The sequence below is a fragment of the Choloepus didactylus genome, chromosome 2, assembly GCF_015220235.1.
Source record: "Choloepus didactylus isolate mChoDid1 chromosome 2, mChoDid1.pri, whole genome shotgun sequence".
NCBI classification, from domain to species: domain Eukaryota; kingdom Metazoa; phylum Chordata; class Mammalia; order Pilosa; family Megalonychidae; genus Choloepus; species Choloepus didactylus.
The window spans coordinates 56,484,739-56,507,957 of NC_051308.1; the positions used below are offsets into that span (position 1 = coordinate 56,484,739).

A 23,219-nucleotide genomic window follows, 5' to 3' on the forward strand; every position below is an offset into this window, starting at 1 on the left:
TTAAAGTGCCTTTGAATTGTCTGGAATTTATAATACACATTTCAAAGAATTATGTTTCAAAAAAAAACACATTTGAACTGTATACTTTAAAATGGTGTTTTATTTTAAGTGAATTATACCTCAATAAAGTTCATTTTAAAAGATAAAAATAGGCAATATTGCTGTGTCCTAAATTAAGGGAGTATGGTTTGAACACCATCTCCCCAGTCTCCATCTCCCCGCCCCCCTTCAACATGTTGCCAACATCTCTACCCCGAGCAATCCACAGTGGGGGCTCCTTGCTTTGTGAAAATCTGTTTTCTAGCACGTCCTCCCCACTTCCCACTCGTGGCCAGGACCTTTCTCCGTCGGCCCGCACAGCCCGGAGCCTCCTGTATCACCTCCCAGCTGGCTCTATCAATGTGTTGTCTAATTCCCCAGGTCAGGGCTTGGGGCCAAAGCTGAGCAGCCTTACCAAACCATGTTCAGCAGAGTTGGCCCTCTACTAAATAATCAGCCTCACCAGCTCTCGCTGGGTCTTGGCAAGGGTAAGAGACTGCACACAGAGTCTCTGGCACCTTTGTCTTCAGAACTCAACACTTCTTATCTTGTGGAGCGCCAGGTTTTCCCTAGACTATGAAAGATGCTCACACCCCTGGCCGAGGCTTCTTGGTCTCGTCCCCTCCTCGAATCTCATCCTCGTTTTGGATCCTAGCTCTCTCTGTCCCAAGTCTTCTCCCTGCCCTAAAGTATTATTCCACCTAAGAACTCCCAAATAGAGCTGTTCGAAAGAAAGAAATCCTGAGCGGCCTCACTGATAACAAACTTTGAGAAGGACACAGTTGAATGCCCATTAGAATCCCTTGGGAAAGAAAACCTGGGGCTTGCCAGGCCCTGTGTTACACCCCCAACAGGCAGGTGACTTGCAACTGGATGCTCTTGTTGCTCACAGGATTGATGGACCCTGTTCGCTGTCACTACCCAGTCCCTCCCTGAGGATATATACACAAACCCTTTGGGGAAGTAGAGAGCAGCATAGCCAAACAGAGAGAGAAAAGGAGAGCCAGGAAGGCTAAGAGGCTTTGTTAGGCCTCCAGCCCCGACTGGTTTCTAGAGTCTTTTTTGCACCCCTGTTCCAGGAAAAGGCTGAGGTGTGGAACGCAGACAGACGGTGAGGGCCAAGGGACTCCTGACCAGGGTCTGCGGGGATTTGGGCAACAGTGTCCTTAGGGGAACTTTATGGGTCTTTGCCCCCAGCCCCTTGTCTTCCTACTTCTAGACTGCAAAGAGGATGCAATTACGCTGGTCATGGGAATGGCTGGACCTGTTGGACTCGGAGACAATGGCTTGGCCAGAGCACGTGGGCGAGCCCAGGAGGCTGGCTCGGGTCTGTGGCTTCCTGGGCGGAAGTGAGGCATTGTTTCGGGGTCTGTGTGGGCCCGCTGGAACTCAGCACAATGCAGGGAGCCAGTGGGTGCCAGGTCCAGCCCACCAACAATAGGGAACTTGTTTATTGCTTTAATGACCCCATGGTGGATCCACCTGGAAGCAGACCTGCTAATGAGCGGAGACAGAGCTGGCACAGCCCCAAAGGGAAGCGTGTCGGGCCAGCTACCCTGGAGGCACTAAGGGTGTGTGGTCTGAGGCTGGGAGAGCTAGGAAATGGAGTCTTGGGCTCCGTCTGGGCAAACCACAAAGAGATCTCATGCTTCTCCATCCCCATCCACCTCTTCCTGTGGGATCATGAGAAGGTAGAATTGGGGAGGAGCTCCTGAGATTGAGAATGGGAGGCATTTGGGGCTGCTCCAATCTGCTGGTGGCCCTGGACAAGCTGCCTGGTCTTTCTGAGCCTCAGTGTCCCCATTTTTCAGGAAGAGATGCCATTCTTCCCGTCTCCCCACTTCCCCAGGATGTTGAGAAGATCAGGTGAGATCAGACACAGCAACTGCTTTGAACTCCTGAGAAGAAAAAACCTTTTAGACATCAAGGCTTTACTCTGTTTGTTTCTTCCCCCTGTGGCTGGAAACTGGATGCTTGGAGAGATGTACTGTCTGGGACTTGGTTCTCCTAGACTGTTCATCAGACACCTGACAAAGACTGAGACAAAATTAAAAATTTCCCTGTATGAAGGACATTTGGGAGCCAAGGGTGGGCAGCCTAAAATGGGGCAATGGTGTGCTGGAGCCAGCCCACGCCAACTCATGTGAGCCAAGTGTTCAATTTTCAGGAATGTTTGTGAGCCCATTGTTAATCTGTTGGTAACTTGCAATCGGCCATTGGATGGGATTTTTACAAGAAAATCAGCAAATGTTATAAATTTGAGATTTTTTGTTTTGTTTTTAGATCTTGTTACCCAGCGAACAACCAGGGCAGGGCCTGTGGAAGACCCGCTGGTGCAGCTGTGACCGTCTGCCCCCACCCCCATCCCACTCCCCATCCAGTCCCAACCCAGGCATGGGTTATTTGCCATCCAGGCACAGATGGCAGGAGACTGGAGCCGTGAGCAGTTAAGAAAAGGGCCCCAATACAGACAGTAGTGGGCAGGACTGTAGTGGCCAGTGAGATGGAGGACACTGGAATCCAGCTCCTACAGATAGGGGAAGAGTTGATCTCTTCTGTACCATCCCAAGCTCAGAGGGTCGGGAGCCAAACTGGAGCTCCGGTCAGGCTGAGGACCGCTGCCCTGGGTCTTTCTGTGCCCTGTTCAAACACTACAAGGTGAGGAGGGGCAGGGGACATATGCATTGAACACAGGCATCTAAGAGGACATAACTCAGAGAGCTTGTTAAGTATTTAAGAAATTTTTTGTTTGCTTGCTTGCTTTGGGGGCATTTGTTTTTAATCCAAGAAGCTTCTTCAGAGGCTGAAAAGATGTGATCATCACAGATTCCAGCTGAAGACCTCTGATACGGCAGGCAAGGGATAAAATCATGAAGCTGAAGGAGAAAGCTGCCACTGACCTTCAATGCGTCAAGGGGACAGCTCTGAGTCTGGAAGCCAGGACACCCAGGTTCTAGTTCTGGCACTGCCATTGGATCCAGGGCAAATTGCTCCCTCTCTCCGAGACTCCATTTCCTCATTTGGACCCTGTGGTAACCTCTGGGTGATCCTAGGGCTCTGGCAGTATTCATGTTCTCTGACACTAAGTTCATCTTTGCTGCATTTTGCTTTCTCTTATCAATGTCCCTGTCCTTTCATGGTGATACATAAGGGCTTGTGGTGTGCTCTCCTCTCAGGGAACACTGACATGCGGCATAGTAAGCTTTTCACAGTTAAAGGCATCTGCTCCAGAGTTCTGGTGGTCCTGGGGTTCAACTACTGACTCCTGTCTCTTTACCAGCTGTGTGACTGAGGGCAAGCTAATTTCTCTGATCCCACTGCCTCATCTGAAATATAAGAATAATCAGATTAGGAGGTCATTTCTTAGACCTTACACCCAAAGCACAACCAATGAAAGAAAAAATGGATAAATGGGAATGGCATCTGGAAAACCTCGGTTAGCTGAGAAGGCACGTGGCTGGTGTTTGCTTGCTCCCAGGTTGTGTTTCAAAATGGCATCCTCCAAAATGTCTCTGTCAGCTTCTCAGGGCAAACTCTAGGCTAGTTTCTCCAAAGCGTCAGCAAAAGTCAGCTTTCAACAGCCATCTCCAAAATGTCTCTGTAAGCCCCCTTGAGGAGCTGGTGGAGAATGCAGGGGTGTTGGGCTCCCCCACCTCGATGGTTGCTGATGTGCTCACAGACATAGGGGACTGGTGGTTTGATGGGCTGAGCCCTCTACCACAGGACTTGCCCTTGGGAAGACTGTTGCTGCAAAGGAGAGGCTAGGCCTGCCTATAATTGTGCCTAAGAGCCTCCTCCTGAATGCCTCTTTATTGCTCAGATGAGGCCCTCTCTCTCGAGCTAAGCCAAATTAGCTGGTGAAATCACTGCCCTCCCTCCTACGTGGGATCTGACACCCAGGGGAGTGAATCTCCCTGGCAACGTGGAATATGACTCCCGGGGAGGAATGTAGACCTGGCATCGTGGGATGGAGAACATCTTCTTGACCAAAAGGGGGATGTGAAAGGAAATGAAATAAGCTTCAGTGGCAGAGAGATTCCAAAAGGAGCCGAGAGGTCACTCTGGTGGGCACTCTTACACACAATACAGACAACCCTTTTTAGGTTCTAATGAATTGGAATAGCTAGCAGTAAATACCTGAAACTATCAAATTACAACCCAGAGCCCATGAATCTTGAAGACGATTGTATAAAAATGTAGCTTATGAGGGGTGCCAATGAGATTGGGAAAGCCATAAGGACCACACTCCACTTTGTCCACTGCATGGATGGTTGAGTAGAAAAATGGAGGAAGGAAAAAAAAAAAAACAGGGCACCCAGTGTTCTTTTTTACTTTAATTGTTCTTTTTCACTCTAATTTTTATTACTATTATTTTTGTGTGTGTAGTAATGAAAATGTCAAAAATTAATTTTGGTGATGAATGCACAACTATATAATGGTACTGTGAACAACTGAATGTACGCTTTGTATGACTGCATGGTATGTGAGTATATCTCAATAAAAATGAATTAAAAAAAATAAATAAAATGTACTATTATCACAAATAATAATATAACTAATCTCCAGTGCCCGGGGATAGCCCTTAGGGATTATTTATGGGTAGAAGAACTTAATCACTGTCCAGTTCTTTTTCAGGAAGGTTTTTTTTTTCCCAGCAGGCCTCTCCACACCTCTGGGGCTGAGTGGAGCTGAATGTCCAGTGTAGTTCACAGTTTTGTCTTCTCCTGTGTCCCTCCACTGAGAAATCTAAATGTATTTTTAGGGAACCCCATTCCTCCCGCCCGTCTTGCTTTCGGGGGCATGCCTGGGAAAGCTCTCAGGAACTGCCACAGGGACGTCCCTAGGCCATCCTCTTCTCTTTGGCTCTGGGCTTTGATCCCCAGGCTGATTTCTTCAGGCCTCCAGGAGGACTGATCAGGGGCAGCAGGTCCAGGTGATGAGCCGGGCAGAAAGACACAAGGTGTGGTAGTGAGAAGGAGAGTGAGAAAATGCAGATAAAGCAGCTGGGGACAGTGTCGGAGGCCCCCAGAGGAGGGAGAAAAAGAGTAAACAGCCCAGTCAGCGCTGCTCCGCACACCCCCTTCCACCCAGAGGCGGGGGACAGCCTGGGCTCCAGACTGGAAGCAGTTCAGCTTCAGAGAGCTGAGAGTGGGGCAGGCAGTGACACACTCCTCTGGGAATGGGATAAATAATCTTCATCTGCAACAATAAAGATCAATTATGACCTAATTGCCCAGCTGATTCCAAAGGCCCACAGGGTGGGTCTCTTCTTCCCTCTCCCTCCAGGCCTAATTATCTGACGAGTCTTTGGACTTTGGGACACCCAGAAAAGAAAGAAGATCTGCAAATAATTAAGCCAACGAATGGCCTCCATGAAATCATCAATGTGTCTGTTGGGGTGGGGGAGGATATGACAGGTCCCTTCTCAGTATATCTGGACCAGAACAGAGAAGGAGGAGGAGAAGGAGCTGAGGCAGACAAGTGCTTCAGGCCAGGAAGAAAACTGGAGGGAGAATGGAGGGTCCTAATTCTCTGTCCAGTAAGGCAGGAGCACGGGGAGAGCCACCCCCGGGAAACCTCTCTTACCCAGGAGCACTCAACAGCATTCATGGCGCATTTTCAGATATTGCAAATTTTGGTAGTATGATTGAAGGGATGAAAAGAACTCAAAGCCACAGCAAACAAGTCAGCATAATTAGAGTATAATCACTGCTGCGGTATACATAGATGGCCCAGTGTCCATAGGGCACCTGCAATTGTCTCCTGATGTGTCCCTGTTGGGGTAGAGCTGCCTCTCTCTCTCTCTCTCTCTCTCTCTCTCTGACACCATCTTTGGCAAACTTCTTGCATGTTCTGCAATGCCTCTTGCAGGAAGTTGTACCTTGGCAGCAAATACCTTAGTCTTCACCATCTCACACAACTCACCCGGGTCCACATTCCGCAAGGCAGACATCACTGAAACATATGTGTATCCACAGCCCAGCCGTGGCAAAAATAAGTTTCACATGATGATTAAAAACTGCAAAGGATCATGGCACATGAGTTTAACACTCCTGCTAGGATTTGGGCCAAGCCCACTGGTTCTCCTTAGAATAGATGTACGGTTCCAATTTATTCAGCCATGTGTGTCTTCCCTGGTCCTTTTCTGATGGAGCCACCCATAGCTCCCCCACAATGGTTGACCCCAGATTCCTGAGCAGCCCCTTTAGAATCCCAGCCCTTTAGAGCCTGATGGAACAGTACAGGTAATCAATCTATTTTACAGAGGATAAAACTGAGGAACAGGGAAGGGAGTGGCTTTCTGACTTCTAGTTAAGTATTCTGTCCTTATCCAAACCCGGCTCTCTGGACTCCCATTTGTTCTATACGATATTTTTGACATTTTTTTCCTACCTACGTATATCTTCATTGATGATATTTTTATGTTTGTCCCCATAACATCCGGTTTATTAATGAGATGAAGGAGGCTCATCCTGGATTAAACTATTCCCACAGCAGCCCAAGTGAAGGCAGAACATAAGTTGCCTGTGAGCCTGAGACCCATCCCCCAACTTTAGTGCTGAGGCTCCACTGTTTTAAAATTACCTCGGTATATTTATACGTTAGTGTTCTTTTCTATTTTAGAAATGCTTTCCCATTGTGCTTTGGCTCACTGGAGCAACGCTGTTCACTGGTTGTGCGGATAGGCTTTTCAAACAAAAACAAGAAAAAACAACTCCACATGTTTTTATTTCTTTATGTATCTCTGCTTTTTCAGGAAAAGAAATATTTGCTGAATTGAATAGGAAAAATTTTTGAGAAAAATGTTTTTGTACCTTGTGTGTTTTGCCATTATTGTTGTTAAATAAGTGCTTTCAGGGACAGGTCTTTTGTTCTTTTTTTTATTATTATTATTATTATCAGAGAAGTTGTGGGTTTACAGAAAAATCATGCATAAAACACAGGGTTCCCATATACCACACTATTATTAACAAACTTGCATTGGTGAGATACATTTGTTAAAACTGATGAAAGTACATTTTTATCATTGTACTATTTACTATAGTCCATGGTTTAACTTAAGGTGCACGGTTTGTATTGTACAGTTCCAAGGATTTGTTTTTTAAATTTTTATTTTAGTAACATATGTACAACTTTAAGTTCCCCCTTTTAGCCACATTCAAATATATAATTCAGTATTGTTAATTACGTTCACGATATTGTGCTACCATCACCATCGATTACCAAAATTTTCCTGTAGTCCCAAATAGAAACTCTGTACATTTGAAGCCCTAACTCCCTATTCCCTAACCCTACTCCATCCCCTGGTAACTATATTATAGATTCTGACTCTATGAGTTGGCTTATTCGAATTATTTTGTATCACTAAGATCATATGATATTTTTCCTTTTATGTCTGGCTTATTGCACTCAAATGATGTCTTCAAGGTTCATCTATGTTGCCCAATGTATCAGAACTTCATTCTGTTTTAGGGTTAGATAATGTTTCATTGAGTTATATGCCACATTTTGCATATCCATTCATTGGTTGATGGATACTTGGGTTGCTTCCATCTTTTGGCAGTTGTGAATAGTGGCCCTATGAATATCAGTATGCAAATATCTGTTCATGTCCCTGCTTTCAATTATTTTAAGTATATGCCTAGAAATGGGATTGGCAGGTCATGTGGTAGTTCTATACTTAACTTTCTGAGAAACTGCCAAACTGACTTCCAAAGTGGCTGCACCATTTTACATTCGCAACATCAATGGATGAGTGTCCCAATTTCTCCACATCCTTTCCAACACTTATAATTTTCTATTTTTTTAATAGTAGTCATTCTAGTGGGTATGAAATGGTATTTTGTAGTTTTGATTTGCATTTCCCTAATGGCCAGTGGTGTTGAGCGTCTTTTCCTGTGCGTTTTGGTCATTTGTATCTCCTTTGTAAAAATGTCTCTTCAAATCTTTTGCCAATTTTTAACTGGATTGTTTGTCTTTTTGTTGTTCAATCAGAGGATTTCTTTACATATACTGGATATTAAACCCTTATCGGATGTGTGGTTTCCAAATAATTTCTCCCATTGAGTAAGTTATCTTTTCACTTTCATGATAAAGTCCTTTGATGCACAAAAGTTTTCAGTTTTGATGAGGTCCCATTTATCTATTTTTTCCCCCTTTTGTTGCTTGTGCTTTGGGTGTAAAGTCTAAGAAACTATTGCCTAGCACAAGATCCTGAAGAGGTTTCCCTGTTTCCTTCTAGGAGTTTTATAGTTCCGGTTCTTAAATTTAGGTCCTTGGTCCATTTTGAATTGATTTTTGTATACGGTGTGAAGGAGGAGTCCTCCTTCATTCCTTTGCAAATGGAGTTCCAGTTTTCTCAGCAATGCTTGTTGAGGAGATGAACCTTTCCCAATTGAGTGGTATTTACCCCTTTGTCAAAAATCAGTTGGCCATAAATATAAAGGTTGATTATTGATCTCTTAATTTGATACCCTTGGTCTGTATGTCTGTCCTTGTGCCAATACCAAGCTGTTTGATTACTGTGGCTTTGTAATATGTTTTAAGATCAGCAAGTGTGAGCCCTACAACTTTGTTTTTCTTTTTCAAGATGGCTTTGGCTATTTGGCCCCTTACCCTTCCATATTAATTTAGGGATTGGCATTTCCATTTCTGCAAAGGAGGTTGTTGAAATTTTGATTGGATTGTGTTGAATCTGTAAATCACTTTGGGAACAGCTGACATCTTAACAATATTTAGTCATGCAATCCATGAAACACAGAATATCTTTGCATTTATTTAGGTCTTTGATTTCTTTTAAGAATGTTTTGTAGATTCCCGGGTATAAGTCCTTTACATTCTTAGTTAGATTTATTCCTAGATATTTGATTCTTTTAGTAGCTATTATAAATGGAATTTTTTCCTTGATTTCCTCTTCTGATTGTTCATTAGTAGTGTATAAAACACTACTGATTTTAGGATGTTGATCTTGTACTTTGGCACATTGTGGAATTCATTTATTAGCTCTAGGAGCTTTGTTGTAGATTTTCAAGATGTTTGGTATACAGGATCATGTCATCTGCAAAAAGAGTAAGTTTTACTTGTTCCTTTCCAATTTGGGTGCTTTTTATTTCCTTTTCTTGCTGAATTACTCTGGCTAGAACTTCAGTACAATGTTGAGTAACAGTGGTGACAGTGAGCATCCTTGTCTTGTTCCTGATCTTAGAGGGAAAGACTTCAGTATTTCACCATAGAGTATGATCTTACCAGTGGGTTTTTCATATATGTTCTTTATCATGTTTAGGAACTTTCCTTCTATTCCTATTTTTCTAAGTGTTTTTATCGATATGAGATGCTGGATTTTGTCAAATGCATTTTCTGCATCCATTGAGAGGATCATGTGAGTTTTTTGCCTTCATTCAGTTAAGGTACTGCATTACATTTATTGATTTTCTTATGTTGAACCACCCTTTCACACCTGGGATAAGTCCCTGTTTATCATGGTGTGTAATTCTTTTAAAGTGCTGTTGAATTCAGTTTGCTAGTATTCTGTTGAGGATTATTGTATCTATATTCACAAGACACATTGGTCTATAATTTTCTTTCTTGTAGTACATTTATCTGGCTTTGGCATGAGCATGATTTGGGCCCTGTAGAACTAGTTAGGGATTGCTCACTCCTCTTCAGTTTTGGAAGAGTTTGAGTAGGATTGATGTTACTGCTTCTAGGAATGTTTGGCAACATTCCCCTATGAAGCCATATGGTCCTAGGCATCCCTACGTTGGGAGGTTTTTGATAACTGATTCAATCTTCTTATAGTTTTTGGTTTGTTGAGATTTTCTATTTTTTCTTGATTCAGTTTAGGTAGTTTGTGTGTTTCTAGGAATTTGTCCATTTCGTCTAGGGTATCTAATTTGTTGGTGTACAGTTGTTCATAGTATCCTTTTATAGTCTTTTTTATTTCAGTGGGGTCAGTAGTAATATCCCCATTTAATTTCTGATTTTCTTTGTGTCCTCTCTCTTTTTTTTCTTCATAAGCCTAGCTAAAGGTTTGTCATTTTAATGGATCTTTTCAAAGAAACAGATTTTGGTTTTGTTGGTTCTCTTTATCGTTTTTTTTTAATGCATTTTTATTGTGAAATTTTACATATATACATAACAGTGATAACTTTCAAAGTACGATTTAACAAGTAGAGAGCAAATTTCAAAAAATGTCATGGGTCACAGTTCTACAACTTCAGCTATTTCCATTGTTGCAAAATATTACATACATACAGAAAGGTGTTAACTTTTGATGTACAGCTCAACACGCAGTTATATAGGTAATTTCAAAAATTGTTATGGGTTACAGTTTCACAGTTTCAGTTCTTTCCTTATTATGAAATATAGGGTATGTACAGAAAGGTGAAGACTTTCAAAGCACAATTCAATGAGTAGCTATAGAGCAAATTTCAAAAAATATTATAGGTTACAGTTCCACCATGTCATTTACCTCCTTCCAGCTATTCCAACAGCTATCTAGCTATATATATACACATATATATATATTTATATAAAGCTTCAGTATTAATAGACCTTTGTTAAATCTTATCTTGTTTGTTGCTACTTCTTCTTCTCACTTAATCTTTCTCCATCTTCAGGGGTGTCTATTCAGTGACCACCCTAACTTTCATATTAAAAGGGGGTGTCAACAGTATGGGGAAAGAGGCTGCATCTGATTGTTGTTCTTAAAGAGGCTGTTGCCTCTGGGTTTTAGGAGTTGTCTGGCATTGGAACACTCTGGTGGATTTAAATTTCTGAGAGATAAAACTTAATGAGTGAATCTTTTATAGAATTTCAGGTAGGGACCTAGGTATTTGGGGACTACTTTTGGTAAGGGCATGGCACACTGTGGCCATTTGGGATGTCTAGCTGGAGTTTGTGTAAGAGAAGCCTCCAGGATAGCCTCTCAGTTCTAGTTGGGATCTTTTAGCCACTGTGACCTCAGCTTGTTACCTTTTTTTTCCCCCTTTTGGTCAAGTAGGCATTCTCAATCCCTTGCTGCCAGGGCCAGGCTCATTCCTAGGAGTCATGTCCCATGTCGCCAGGGAGATTCATTCCCCTGGGAGTCATGTCCCTCATGGAGGAGAGGTTAATAAACTTATTTGTTGAGTTGGGCTTAGAGAGAGAAAGGACACATCTGAGCAACAAAAGATATTCCCTGGAGGTGCCTCTTAGGCATAATTATATTGCTTTATATATATATATTCTTTATATCATTTGTCTGTGCTGTAATCCTCATTTCCTTCCTTCTGCTTGCTTTAGGTTTAGTTTGCTTTTCTTTTTCTAGTTCTTCCAGTTTTGAGGTTAGGTCTCTCATATGAAGTCTTTCTTGCTTTTTATTGTAACCATTTAGTATAAATTTCTCTCTCAGCACTGCTTTTGCTGCATCTCACAAGTTTCGATATGTTGTATTTTCATTTTCATTTGCCTCAAGATATTTCCGAATTTCCAGTGTGATTTTCTCTTTAATCCACTGGTTGTTTCAGAATTTGTTGTTTGATTTCCAAATATTTGTGAATTGCCCATTTCTCTGTTTGTCATTGATTTCTGGCTTCATTCCATTTGGTCAGAGAAGATACATTGTATGATTTCAGTATTTTTTTAATTTATTGAGACTTGTTTTGTGACCTAAGATATGGTCTATCCTGGAGAGTGATCCATGAGCACTCAAGAAGAATATGTGTTCTGTTGTTGTTGTGCAAAGTGTTCTATAAATGTCTGTTAGGTCTGTTTGATTTATAGTATCATTCAAGTCTTACATTTTCTTATTAGTCTTTTGTTTAGATGTTCTATTCATTATTGAAAGTATGTTAAAGTCTCCTACAAATTAGTGTAGAACCATCTATTTCTCCAATCAAATCTGAGAGTATTTGCTTCATATATTTTGGGGCTGTGCTATTGGATGCATATGTTTATAATTTTTACCTCTTCTTTTTCAATTGACCTCCTTATCAGTATATAATGACCATTTTTTACACAAAGTCTATTTTATCTGATATTAGTAATGCCACCTCAGCTTTCTTTTGGTTACTACTTGCATGGTATATACATTTTTTTCCATCATTTCACTTTCAACCTACTTATGTCTTTGAATTTGAGTCTCTTGTAAACAGCATGTAGTTGGGGCACATTTTTTTCCTCTCTGCAAATCTCTGCCTTTTGAATGGAGAGTTTAGTCTATTTACATTTAAATTCACTACTGATAATGCAGGATTTTCTTATGCCATTTTGCTATTTAGCCTTTGTAAGTCTTGAACCTTTTATATCCCTCACTTTTGTAATGCCTACTTTGTATTTATTTGATTTTTTTTGGTATTTTACCATATTGAGTCTCTTCTCATTTCTAACCGTCTATATTTTCAATATATTTTCTTTGTGGTTGCCATGGCATTAAAATTTAACATCCTAAATATATAACATTCATATTTGATGTGATATGAAATTGATTTCAATAGCATACACAGACTTTTCCTATACCATCCATCCCCCACTTTTTTTTGTGCTCGTTACAAATTATGGCTTTATACACTTTACATCTAAAACCATAGATTATCATCTCTACTTTTTATGCATTTGCATTTTATCACCTGTTGGGAGTAGGAAGTAGAGTTATATACCAAAAAATACAAGACTGCTGACTGGCGTTTATAATTACCCAAATGGTTATCTTTACCAGAGGTCTTTATTTCTTTATGCTTCTTTAAGCTACCGTCTAGTGTTATTTCCTTTCAGTCTGAGGAAATCCCTTTAGCATTTCTTGTAAGGCAGGTCTAGTAGTGATAAACTCCCTCAGCTTCTGTTTATCAGAGAAAGTCTCAATCTCTCCCTCATTTTTGAAAGAAAGTCTCACTGGATTAAAATTCTTGGATGGCAGTTGTTTTCTTTCAGCGTTTTGAGTATTTCAACCCACTGCCTTCTTGTCTACATGGTTTCTGATGAGAAATTGGCATTTAATCTAATTGAGACTCCTTTGTACCTAACATACTGCTTTTCTATTGCTTCTTTCAGAACTCTTTCCATGTCCTTTCCATTTGATAATTTTATCAGTATGTGACAGGATGTATTTTTCTTCAAGTTTATCCTCTTTGTGTTCTCCGGGCTACGTGGATGTGTATATTCATGTCTTTTGCTAAGTTTGGGAAGTTTTTGTCATTATTTCTTTGAATACTTCTTCCCCCCTCCACCCTTTTATCTGTTTCTTTTCCTTTGGGTATTCCCATAATGAATATGTTGGTATGTGTGCTGGTTTGAATGTATTATGTCCCCCAGAAAAAGCCATGTTCTTTGACGCAATCTTGTGGGGCAGACATAATAGTGGGGATTAAGTTGGAACGTTTGGATTAGGTTGTTTGCATGGAGATGTGCCCCATCCAACTGTAGATGATAACTGATAGGATATTTCCATGGAGGAGTGGCCCCACCCATTCAGGGTGGGCCTAGATCAGTGGAGCCATATAAATTAGCTGACTCAAAGAGAAGGAACTGAGTGCAGCTGTGAGTGATGTTTTGAAGAGGAGCAAGCTTGCTAGAGAGGAACGTCCTAGGAGAAAGCCATTTTGAAACCAGCACTTTGGAGCAGATGCCAGCCATGTGCCTTCCCAGCTAACAGAAGTTTTCCAGACGCCATTGGCCACCCTCCAGTGAAGGTACCCGATTACTGATGTGTTACCTTGGACACTTTATGGCCTTAAGACTGTAGCCAAATAAACCCCCTTTTTATAAAGGCCAGTCCATCTCTGGTGTTTTGCATTCCGCAGCATTAGCAAACTAGAACAGTATGCTTGATGGTGTCCCAGAGTCTCTTAGGCATTTTTGCTTTTTATAATTCTTTTTTCTTTCTGCTCTGCAGACTGACTCATTTCAATTGTCTTGTCTTCGAGTTCACTGATTCTTTCTTCTGCCAGCTTCAATCTGCTGTTGAAACCCTTTTTATTTCAGTTATTGTGGTCTTCAACTCCAGTAGTTCTATCTGGTTCCATTTTCAAATTCTTATCTATTGAGATTCTCATATTCATTCATTATTCTCCTGATATCCTTTATTTCTTTCTCTGTCTTTTCCTAGAACATATAAAGATCATTGTTGAAAAGTCTTTGCCTTGTATGTGCACAGTCTGGTCTTCTTTGTTGATGTTTTCTGGATTTATCCTTTTCCTTTGGATGGGCCATCATTTCCTGATTCTTTGTTTGTTTTTGTAATTTTTCATCACACATTGTACATTTTAATATTTTAAAATGTTAACTCTGGTATTTACTCCCTGAGATGTTTGTGTCTTGAGTTTATAACAAGCTGGTGATATAACAGAGATGTTCTTGAATGTCAGGATCTAACAGAATCAAGCAAATATAAGCAAACAACACCTTTCACTGTCTTTGCAAATTGGCTTTGCAGTGGCTGGTGTTCCCTGTCAGAGTCAGCCCTCCTATCTGGAAGGTCAGTCTAAGGAGGATGCAAAGAGCAGGGTCCTCCCTGTCTTTTCTGGGCCTGTGTCTTGTCCTGGGCTTGTGCTTTGCTAGTGGCCTTAGGTGTTCCCCTGTTTATAGACATTTGAATGCCCCCTCTACTTCCCAGGCAACAGAACTTCTCCCTGTTCCAGGTCTTCCACTGCAGGACTTCAAGCAGGTAAGCCTTTGCCCCAGGCCATCCACCTCAATTGTTTCTTACACTGCTTTCCTTGTCTCAAGGTGCTTTTGCCCATGGGGCAAATTCTGGGAGGGGAGAATGCTGGAGAGGAGTTTCCCACATCAATCTTTCTCAACCAGAGCAAGGCCAGGGCTCCTCAAAGGGATCACTGGGTGGCTCCAAACTCCCCTGGAGAGGGGATGAGGAAGGAACCAGGAAGGGTGCCAGAAGCTTCTTCCACGGCTCCCAAAGCTGTACTTACTTGATTTGGCCCCTGCCCAGCCAATGCAGCCTTTCAACTGTCCTCCACAGTGCTGAGGAAGTGTACTATCTTTAAGTCTCCTCCACTGCCTTTGTCTGGGCAGGTTAGAACAATGAATGCCCTCAAAGCCAGGCCTCCAATGATCTGAAGTAGCTAATTAAAAGCAGTGATCAGAATCAGCTCATGCCCATCTGGATCTTGAGGAAATGGATTTTTATGTTCCTCCCCAGAACCAGAAAACCATGCCAGAGGCTGGACTCCAATGCTACCTGTCCTGAGAGCAGGCAATGGGCACTAATAACTGCCCATATGAAGCAATTTACTAGCATTTATACTTTATTTATCAGCCTCTTCCTCCTGCTCTTCCCTGGATGCTGCACCGTGTTCTATAGCACTCTAGAGTTTCAAAATAGTTGATGCAGACAATTCCTGCCTGTTTAATAGTTGTTCTAGTGGAGGGACTGATTCCTAGAGCTTCTTACCCTGCCATCTTCTCACAATTCCCCCCAGGCCTTTTGTTCCGAGAAAGGGGTTTTTAAGTTGGGAAAGGCGGATGTTGTCCATAGAGGGGACTGTGCTAGGACACAAAGTAGGAGAGTCTTAAATCATACATGCCAGCACTGGCCCCTCTCTCTTCTTCTTTCTTTATTTTCCTTCATATTGTTTACACTTCCTAATTTACATGTTGCTTCCTATCACCAATGCCACTGCCCCTCCCTTTGCCTTCCAATGATCATGTGGAAGGTGTGCAGGTCAGAAAACACTGCTGTCTCTAATTCCAGTAAAGCAGTAGTTCACTGAGGGAGAGAAGAGGTTTCAATACCACTAAAGCTCCATGGAGTCCATATAAGCATTCAATCCAGTATGAAGGACGGGTGAAGCAGCAACATATCTGTCTCATGAAAAGAAAGCTGTCTTTGTAGTTAAGAGCCAGCAGCTGAAGTCACTCCCTCATCCACTCCACAAGACTATTTCCAGTGCCCACAAGTTCACATGACTCTCTCAGGGATCATGTCGCAGGAGTGAGTTTTATTTAGGCTGCAACACCAACGTATGCAGAAGTGCAGAGTGAATTTTACCTCTTCCTCAACCAGCAGGGACGAGGACACCTGTCACAGTGCCTTCCCTTCTCTTATTCCTCATCAGCAAACACTCATTGAGTACTGTCAGGGGCTCAGCACTCTACCAGGTCCCTGGGGATACAATGGTGATGGAGACACAGCTCCAGCCCTCAAGAGCTCAACATCTGGTAAGGTACAGGTACTTAAGCAGACAATTGTACAAATGGATGGTAAATGTTATTTATGGCAGGAAAAGCTCTAAATATTATGAGAGCACTAAGAAAGAGCACCTGACCCAGGTGACTGAACTTTCTTAAAAGATATGTAGGTCTTAGATAATTGAGGAAGAGTGGGGGAAGATATTCTAGGAGAAAGAACAATGTGTGGAACAGAATAACTGAAAAGAAGTATCAAGTGGTTCCACATGACAGGAAGGATGGGCTATAGGGAAGTGACCACAGAGAATGAGAGCAGGTTGGGCTCATTTATTTATGCCAAGTACTGTTTTGGGTGCTGAGAATGCAGTGCTGAGCAAGAGACAGTTCCCTGCTCTTATGGAGCTTCCATTTAATAAATAGAAACAGAGAGTAAAAACCAAGCAAACAGAAGTATCAGAGTAATAAATGCTTTGTAAGAATTGCTTCAGGAAGGCATGATAGTGAGTGACAGGAGCAGCACTTTGGGTTGGGGAACCAGAGGGCTTTTCTGGGGAAAGCTGAATGTTAAGAAAGAGCTGGCCATGTGAAAACCAGGCATCTCAGCAAGATGGGTCCATCAAAGTGAACCCAGTCAACATCACTGTGTAAGGACAGACAGAAGACTTGCTTTAAAAGACCCCAGCAATCACCCTTCTCTATTGCCCAGAAACAGTTTACTGCTGCATAACAAATTACCCTAAAATTTAGTAACATCAAACAATGAACATATTAACTCACACGGTATCTGAGGGTCAGGATTTGGGGAGTAGCTGAGCTGGGTAATTCTGGCTCAGAATCTTTCTTCCTCACCATTTTAGGTGTCTCCACAGGGCTACATACAACATGGCAGCTGCTCCCTCAGAGTGAATGATCCAGGAAGCAAGAGCAGTAGCAGTAGCCACAGTCTTTTATGACCTAATCTCAGAAGGACCCACCATCACTTTTGCTGTAAGCTATTGGTCACACAGCCCAGCCCTGGTAGAATGTTGGGGGGCTCACATGTGACTATCAGGAGGCAGGGGCCATCTCAGAGTCTGGCTGCCACAGTTTGTCCTCTGACTCCCAATGTTCATAACTCTCCTACATGCAAAATATACTCCCCCCCTGCCCCATTCCAAGGATCTAAGTCTCACCCCATTACAGCATCAGCTCCAAGTCCAGAATCTCATCATCTAAATCAAGTCCAGGTGCAGATGAGCTGCTCGGGCTAAGTTCCTTAAGTGTGGTTACCAAGAACCGTTCTTCTTGGCCAGTTAAACTAAAGAGACAAGTTATCTTCCCCTACACACCCAACATGATGGTAACACAGGCGTAAGATAACTGCTATCTACATTCCTGTTCAAAATGAGGGGAAACGGTCCATAGCAATTCTGAAATCCAGCCAGGAAAATGGAATAATTCTCCATGGCCCTGGACTTTCCCCTCTGAGCTCTTGGTTATCACCTCTTCCTTTTTCATGAAAGGTAGCATGTCTTTGCATCTGAGTAGTTTTCTTAGCTTGCTTCCTACCGGTAGAATTTGGGGAGTCCAAAGGACTCATTTCATTCTGTATCATTTCTATTACTTTCAGTTCAGCTGGGGATATTTCTGCATATATAATACTTTAAAATTTTTTATGGGTCTTCTGTGAACTTATTGGAATCTACCATTAGACAAAATCCATAACCACAAATCTCTTGGGGATAAGTCCTTCTATTCCTTGGACTTCTCTTGAGAAGGCCAAGGGACAATACCCTTAAGCTTCCTAGTAGCTTGATTGTTCAATTTAAAGTATGTGTGAGACACACCTTTAATCTCTTACAGGGCCTTTTGTCTAACTGAGGCACCATCTTACAGCTTTCTGAGATCTTAACAAAAGATATTAGAGTCATACCCTCTTTTCATCTTTGACCATGGTAGCAGTGCCCAGAATGTGATCTTGGCTCAGAAGGCATTTTTAGGTTTTAGCATTGTTTGCCATTTGAAGATGCTGAGAATTTTCAAAACCATTAAGTCCTGGCTTCTTTTTGTTTAACTGTTCCTTATTTAACATGTATCTTCCCTCTCACAATTGACAATAAGCAGCAAGTAGAAACCAGTTGGCACCTTCAGCACTCTGGTTGGAAATCTCCTTAGCTTGATTGCCCAGGTCATTAGGTACACATCTTCTAATTTCTGCATTTCTGAAGGTGATGGTATTGCTAAATTCTGCTATCACATAACCAGTATTTCCCTTCTTCTAGTTTCTAATGACATTTATATAAATTTCCTGCCAGGCCTTACCCATAGCCTTATCCAACATCATGACGCTTCTACTAACAGCTTCTTCAAGGCACATTAGGCTTTCACTGACACTCTCTTCAAAGCCCACTGTCTGGTCCACAATTTAAGCTTTTGTCTCAAGGGCACCCTACTTCTAGGTACCAAAAGCTCTATTAGTTATCTATTTCTGCCTAACAAATTCCAAAACTTTGCAACTTAAAGCAGCAAGCATTTATTATCTCATACAACTTCTGAGAGTTGGTGTGATGGTTTGAAATTGTTATATACCCCCAGAAAAGATGGTGTTCTTTTAATCCATTCCTGTGGGTGTAGACCTACTGCAGGTGGGACCTTTTGATTAGGTTATTTCAGTTGAGATGTGACTCACCTCATTCAAGGCAGGTCTTAATCCTCTTACTGGAATTCTTTATAAGAGGATAAAGGACACACAGAAAATCCAGAGAAGCTCATGGAAAAAAAGCCTCAGAGAAGCTGAGAGACAAGGATACACTGACAGAAACTAGGAGAAGAAGCCACTGAAGCCAGAAGCTGGAAGCAACGAAACCCAGGAGAGAAGGACAAGCAGACATTGCCATGTGCCTTGCTATCTGACAGAGGAGCCGAAGCCAGAAGCTGGAAGCAACGAAACCCAGGAGAGAAGGACAAGCAGACATTGCCATGTGCCTTGCTATCTGACAGAGGAGCCGAAGCTTGTTGGTAACTGGTCTTCAGAGAAGATATCGTCCTGTTGATGCCTTAATTTGGATATTTTCATGGCTTTATAATTGTAAACTTGTCAGCTAATAAATCCCTGTGCTGGTTTGAATATATTATGTCCCTGCAAAAGCCATGTTCTTCAATGCAATCTGGTGGGGGCAGACTTTTTAGTCTTGTGATTAGGGTGGGACTTTTTGATTAGGTTGTTTCCCATGGACACGTGTTCGACCCAACTGCAGGAGAGACCTTATGATTAGATTAGATCCTTTCCTTGGAGGTATGACCACGCTCATCCAGTGTACTGGTTTGGAAGTATTATGTCCCCCAAATGCCATGTTCTTTGATGCAATCTTGTGGGGGCAGATGTTTTAGTGTTGACTGAGTTGGAATCCTTTGATTGGGTGTTTCCATGGAGATGTTACTCAGTCAACTGTTGGTGAAACATTTGATTGACTTGATTGACTTATTTCCATGGAGATATGGACCCCACCCATTCAGGGTGGGTCTTGATTTAATCATTGGAGTCCTATAAAAAAGCTCACAAACAGTAGGACCTCAGAGCAGTTGAGAGCGACATTTTGAAGAGCAGCTGCAGCTTGGAGAGACATTTTGGAGATGTCTGTTAAAACCAGAATTTGCTGATGTTTGGGAGAGGATAGCCCAGAGTTGGCTCTGCAGAAGCTAAGAGAGGAAAAAAGATTCCAAGAGCAACATTTTGAAGAATGCACAGGAGCTGAGAAAGGAGCTGGAACACAAATTGGGATCAGCAGACGCAAGCTACATGCCTTCCCAACTAACAGAGATTTTCTGGACACCATTGGCCTTCCTTCGATGAAGGTATACTCATGTTGTTACCTTAATTTGGACATTTTCATGGCCTTCAGACTGCAACTTTGTAACCAAATAAACCCCCTTTATAAAAGACAATCTGTTTCTGGTATTTTGCATAATGGCAGCATTAGCAAACTGGAACATCCTGTGATTAGTTCACTGGAACACTTGAACAGAGCTCACAGAGAGAAAGAGCTCATAGAAACTGAGAGAGACATTTTGGAGAGAAGCTAAGAGCCAACACAGACTCAGATGTTTGGAGATGCTGGGAGATGCAGACAGAAGACATCTGGGTATGCTAAGCTAAGAGATGAGGCCCAGAGTTTTCCCTGGAGAAGTAAAGAGAGGACCCCCAGACACTTAAAGAGAAACATCCTGGAAGGACAAGCAAGGATGAACAGGAGCTGAGAGAGAGAAGCTAAGAGAGACGGAGGCCAAAGACATTTTGGAGAAAGCCATTTTGAAACACAACCCGGGAGCAAAGGACCAGTAGAGGCCAGCTACATGCCTTCCCAGCTGACAGAGGTATTTCGGACACCACTGGCCTTTCTTCAGTGAAGGTATCCTCATTTTGATGCCTTAGTTTTGACACTTTCATATGTAAATTTGTGACCTAATAAATCCCCTTTATAAAAACCAATCCATTTCTGTTACTTTTGCATAACAACAGCTTTCGCAAACCAGAATAATCCCTACTGTTGCAAGCCAGTTCATTTCTGGTATATTGCATTCTGTCAGCTTTAGCAAACCAAAACGTACAGGAGTCTGGGTGTGGCTTAGCAGGGTGGCTCTGGCTCTGGGTCTCCTGTGAGGTTGATGAGGTAAAACTAGTTGCTGGGGCTGCAGTCTTCTCCAGGCTCTCTTGGGGCTAGAGGACCCATTTCCAAGCACACACATGGAGCAGGCTGCAGTGCTTCTCTGGCTTTCAGCCAGAGGCTTCAGTTCCTCTCCACATGGCCTTCTCTATAGGGCTTCTCACGCATGGCAGCTTGGTACCCCCAAGCAAGAGGAGAGGGAGAAAGAGAGAGGAGCAAGCATGAGAGCAAGATTGCACACCCAAGCTAGAAGCCACAGTCTTTTATTTTTATAACCTATTCTTGGAATTAGATAGTATATGAAAAAGACTTGGTCCAGAGCCTAAACTACAGAAAGTACTCAGTAAATGGTGGCTATTATTATTAAAGGGAAGAGTCTGGGTGGGTGTGGCAAGCAAAATAATGACCTCCCAAAGATGTCCAGATGCTAATCTCTGGACTTTTCAGATGTGATTGAGTTAAGGACCTTGAGAACAAAGATTATCCTGGATTATCTGGGTGGACCCAGTGTAATCACAAGTCCTTATAAATGAAAGAGGGAACCAAGAGAATCAGAGAAGATGTGAGGAAGCGGAGCTCAGTGATGCAGTTGCTGGCTTTGAAGATGGAAGGGGGTCATGAACCAAGGAATGTGGGCAACTTCTAGAATCTAAAAAAGGCAAGGGAATGGATGCTCCCCTAGAGCCTCCAGAAGGAACCAGTCCTGCCAACACTTTGATTTTGCTCAGTGAGTCTCATTTCCGAGTCTGACCTCCGCTACTATAGGCAATACATTTGTGTTGTTTTAGGCCACTAAGTCTGCGATAGCTAGTTATACCAGCAAAAAGGAATACAGCGGATAATGTGCTGTTAAGTTAGGGAATGCAGGGATAGGAGCAGAGCTGGGACATAGAGTTTTCTGTTTAGGGCTATGTTAAATATATGCACAAAATGGCTATGTGAGGCTGGAGCTCAAGAGAAAAGTCTGGGCTCTGGAAAGAGACCCAGGAACTCTCAGGGTTTCCAGAGAAATGGAAACCATAAGAGTGAATGAGAGATGAGAGTGGGAAGAAAGTGGAGGACGGAGGTCTGGAGGACAGACCAAGGAGGAGAGCAGAGAAACCCTTGAAGGAGAGAGAAAAGCAATTAGCCAGGACTAACTACTTCAACCCTAACAAAGGTGGTAAAGTGACAACACGGTGAAGAATCTAGTTTCATTCTACTTACTCCCTGGGGTCTGCTCTTTATTTTCCAGGTTTCCTGCATCCCCAGATTTTGTCTGGAAAGCCTCAGGAGATGGGTGCTCATTCCTCCCAGGATGCCAAGGAGGAGGGCTGAGGGAGCAACAGACAAGCACATGCCTCTGCAGCAACAACAGCATCACCCTGGGAGAAAGGCCCAAGACGTGGCTCACAGCACACACACCTCGGGAGCACATTTTGGGGTCTGCAGGGAATAGACTGGCAGAGGGACCATCAGGGTGATGCTGCCTTTTTCACTTCTTTGGCACTCAGCCCAGGGGCTTAGGTTTAGCCTGCACTGAGTGAATAATTTGGGGCTTTTCATGGGAGGGGTAGGCAGGAAAGGTTGAAGGGAGGCCAACGTGGACATCTGAGTAGAGGCTGAAAGGTCCAAGGGAAGGCCCTGCCACGCTAGGGAGCAGGAGTACCCAGGTCCTTTCCAGAACTTTCCTTTCCTAACCAGAGAGCCTTGGTGACCTATCTCCCCTGTCCAAGTGCAAAGGCTAAAGGGCTACTTTAGGTTTCTTCCCTATGAAAACACTGGTAAACAAGGTGACTAGTTAGGAATATTTTTCAATTACAAGAAACAGAAAAACAAAACAACAGGGGCTTAAACAAATAGGGACTTATTTTCCTTACATAGTAAGAAGTCTGGAATTGTCAGTAGCTGGCATAGGTTTAGGGTACAGTAATCGTAGGGGTAACATCCTGGATTCTTCTTGGCCTCTCTCTCAGAATCACAACATGGATGCCATAGTGCCAGACATCACATCCTTATTCAAGGCAGGCAATGGGGGGAAGGGCTAGTGCCAGATACATCCATCCTGCTTATTAGAAAAGCAAGAGTTTCCCAAAAACCAAACAGCTTTCTGCTTATGGCTCATTGATCAAGACATGGTCAAAACTCACCTACTGCTACCAAAGACAGAAAAAGTGGATTTTAGTTTTTCTAGCCTCTAGAATGGAGTCTAGTAAGGGAATGGAGGTTCAGAATGGTTGTGGGGTAAGCCAGTCTACAGTTAAAGAAATGTCTGTTGACTCAAATCGCCTCTCCTTAAAGGAGACATTTTGTTCCATTTGAGAGCAGCCAGGTTCCTTACCCACATCAGGGACCCCTCACCCACCATACCCAAGCAGACCCCCAGAAGGATCTATCCAAGGCACCCGGTACCACGGGCTACAACCCACTAATTTC

The 23,219-nt window shown here is 42.7% G+C and overlaps 1 pseudogene; it reads left to right on the forward strand.

Annotated features, from left to right (window-relative positions):
- Nucleotides 1–2,542: 2,542 nt before the first annotated feature.
- The window catches only part of LOC119511647, an 88,559-nt pseudogene continuing 67,882 nt past the window's right edge, over nucleotides 2,543–23,219 (forward strand).